At 42.6% G+C, this 3,688-nt stretch overlaps 1 non-coding gene and 1 pseudogene across 1 annotated transcript; one reads left to right on the top strand and one right to left on the bottom strand.

The window, feature by feature from the left end:
* Nucleotides 1–290: 290 nt before the first annotated feature.
* LOC111866261 lies at nucleotides 291–409 on the bottom strand (annotated as a pseudogene).
* Nucleotides 410–1,553: 1,144 nt separating this feature from the next.
* Nucleotides 1,554–1,672, top strand: LOC111866260. The gene has a single exon (XR_002843114.1). It is a non-coding gene; the product is annotated as a 5S ribosomal RNA (ribosomal RNA).
* Nucleotides 1,673–3,688: the final 2,016 nt, after the last annotated feature.

Below are 3,688 nucleotides of genomic sequence, written 5' to 3'. Positions count from 1 at the left end.
AAATTCATACACAGACATACATGCCTTGAATAGGATTCAAACCCGCGACCCCAGCGAGTGAAAACAGTTCATGCCATAGGGTCGAAGTTGGAGTCCTATTAGGGTGAATTTTCTTTTCTCGACATCACCTAGAGTCTAGACCGTCTCTGGGACCCACCTAGCCTCCTCTCTAATAGGTACCTTGTGTAAAGTGGCCAGGGCTTGTAGCTGACCACTCCAATTAGTACCAAGGTCAGTAATAGTATGGGTAATATTATTAATAATAGTAATAATAATAAAAAAGAAAAAAAAACCAACAGCACGTGGTGTTCCCAAGCTGTCACCCATCCAAGTACTAACGACGCCCAATGTTGCTTAACCTCGGTGATCGGACGAGAACCGGTGTTTTCAACATGGTATGGCCGTTTATAAATAATAACTCTCACAACTCCTTTCTTTATGGACCTAAATATGTCCTTGCCGTACATTTTCGCATGTGCATGGTGTTCATTTCCCTTCATGATATTCTGATACTCATAGCGTCTGTTTTGCCTGTGCAGTTCTAAGACGTCAGGTAAGACGGAACGCTGAAGAGCGCACAGACATTCCGTTTTTTACCGTCTTGGCTTGATGTAAATCTGACAGCGACTGATTTTCCTGTACGTGTACAGGCATGTCTGCGGCATGTTGGAGCCTGTGTGGGGCCTACAGTTTTAGCGTAAGTTTGAACTAATCGTTCCAACGGTGCACGTCGATTTGTCGGACTTGAGAATCGTACCCCGAGAATTTTTGAGCGAATTCATTCAACTGTATCGTAGTGATCCGTATTTGTGGAAGATCAAAAACAAAGAGTACTCTGATGAAAACAAAAAACGAAAAATGTTGCTTATGAACAGTTCACGAGTTAAGTTATCGGAAATTGATCCCGAAGAAACAAAGGAGGCAGTGGTAAAATTTGAATTCACTACGAAGTTGTTTTCGGAAAGAACTGAAGAGTGTCAAGGATTCTCAGAAGTCTGGCAATGGAACAGATGGTAATTATGGGCGAAGTTTATGGTACTACGATTACCTTTCTTTTTAACGGACCAAGAACTACCCAGACAGAGTGTCAGCAATTTGGATTGCATTGCACTATCATTCTCTCTGATATGTGGAGCTACAAAATGAAGAAGGTGTAAATAAATCTTATTGTCCACCCTTAAGTAATTGCACCAATCACCCGGTTCTAGAGTTAAATCTTTCAGTAAATTTATATGTTAGAGGTTATTTCGTTTAAGTAACCGTCTATTTTGACCTAGTCCTTTTCTTTTTAGATTCTGATCTCAAAGCTAACGCCAGAGCGGTGTAAATTAAAAGTTCCTCCAACATGTTGCTCCGTGCACGATCCGTGAAGACTTAGAACAAAAGGGAATGTCTGTGCGCTCTTCAGCGTTCCGTCTTAGAACTGCACAGACAAAACGGACGCTATGAATATCAGAATATCATGAGGGGAAATGAACACCATGCACATGCGAAAATGTACGGCAAGGACATATTTAGGTCCATAAAGAAAGGAGTTGTGAGAGTTATTATTTACCAACGACCATACCATGTTGAAAACACCGGTTGTCGTCCGATCACCGAAGTTAAGCAACATTGGGCGTGGTTAGTACTTGGATGGGTGACCGCTTGGGAACACCACGTGCTGTTGGTTTTCTTTTTTCTTTTTCATTATTATTATTATTACTATTATTAATATTACCCATACTATTATTAACCTTGGGACTAATTGGAGCTGAGTGGTCAGCTACAAGCCCCGGCCGCTTTACACCCGGTACCTATTGGAGAGGAGGCTAGGTGGGTCCTAGAGACGGTCTAGACCAGTGCTGTCCAACGTTCTTATGTACTCGCGCACAATTCACTGATGCCTATGGAGGTGCGAGCGCCACCACACACTACTACTACTAGTACTTCTACTAGTACTACTACTACTATTACTACTACTACTACTACTACTAATAATAATAATAATAATAATAATTCAATTCAATTTAATTCATGTTTATTTACGTGCAATAACTTAACAGCACAGTAATAATAATAATAAAAAAAAACAACAATAATAATAAATTTTTTCGAAAATATTTAACAGTACTCAGACGTTCAAAAATGTCTCTTGTCTTACAATTTGAATTGATATTAAAAATCTACTCAATTATATGTGGTTACGGAGGTCGCCAGAAAAATATGCCACGGGCGCCACGTTGGACAGGACTGCCGTAGACCGTGCTGCCACCGTAACGCCATGTCCAAGGTGAAGGCGGGCACGACGGTGCGTGCGGTGCAATACGTGGAATGCGGTAGACGTTCACGATCAATCTGGTTGTATTAAATAGACTTGTCCAAATTGAGCACGCGACACGTGCGATACGTACGATGCGACGCAGTCGCACCGCACGCATCGTTTGAAATAACAAACAGTTTGATTTTTACCGCAGTTGTCGTTTGGCAAGCAATAGAAATGGAAGCGCTGATTTCAGAAGTACACGAAAGAAATGCATTGTGGAATAAAAGGATGACAGGCAACATGTATTTTTTCCACAATATAGTCGAAGGTATTTATTGTCATTCTGGTATACTGCCGAAATGTCTTTTCATCCGCTCGTAACTGAGGGTACAGATGAAATTCACCATAAATCAGCCTATTCCTGTATATTACACGAGTCTTTTGTCTGATACGTCTCTTCTTAAGTTCTTGTACTATTTTCAGTTTTACTAAACAGTTTTCCATTAATAAAATTGTACGCGTCAAACTTGAAGCCATTGTTCTACTCGGGAGACTTTTCTACAACCGAATCGCACGCATCGATTACATGCCGGCAGTAACATTGGTCACCTCCAGTTTCCCTGCAAAGATCTCCGATGCGTTAATGCGGTCCGGTGTCCGCTTCGCGCGTACTCGCATTCACCTTGGACATGGCGTAAAAGTGTAACCTTACATCAATAAATTGTGTACGGAAATCTCTCTTCATTAGCTTACACTCTGTGTCCTACAGACATTCTTACGTCACATTTAAACTTCGAGAAATCTGATTCTTGTGAAATGAGGCACATTGCAGTGGCCGCGGGGTCTACGGCACGCCCATGACTTGGCCCGCTCCAGCAGCATACGCATCGCAGTTTCAAATTGCATTCGAAGAATAGATATATTGGGCGATTCTGTCGAAAGTTCTACGCCTTGTTCGAGGAGTTCCTTGGCCGGTCGGGAGTCGTGTCAGCTTGCATAATCAAAAACATTCATGCAAACACATGTCGCCGCTAACCACTGCACGTATGTATGTACTCGTACATGTGACCAGTCAGATCCTGTATTCTTCTTAGGTGTGTACAGTAACGGCTCTCTTTCTAGAGTTGCTCTTACACTGAACCAGACCTATGAACCAGAACACACGACAGAAAATTCAATGCAGGTCCTACGGGCTGTTTTAGATTAATTAATAGGACTAACCTCGATTGCCGGTCACGGTAGCCGAGCGGTCTAAGGCATGCATTGTCTTCGCTCGCTCGGAAGCCGGGATCGTGGGTTCGAATCCCACTCAGGGCATGGATGTTTGTGTGCGTTTTTCCGTGTTTGTCTATAGGTAGAGGCCTTGCGACGAGCTGATCACTCGCCCAAGGAGTCCTACCGTACGTGTAAGATCTAGAAAAACCGAAGTGAACGGAGTTCATG

This window comes from Cryptotermes secundus, unplaced genomic scaffold, assembly GCF_002891405.2.
Source record: "Cryptotermes secundus unplaced genomic scaffold, Csec_1.0 scaffold940, whole genome shotgun sequence".
In the NCBI taxonomy this organism is placed as follows: domain Eukaryota; kingdom Metazoa; phylum Arthropoda; class Insecta; order Blattodea; family Kalotermitidae; genus Cryptotermes; species Cryptotermes secundus.
The sequence above is the reverse complement of the archived record's forward strand: the minus strand, read 5'-3'. Positions and strand labels throughout refer to the sequence as shown.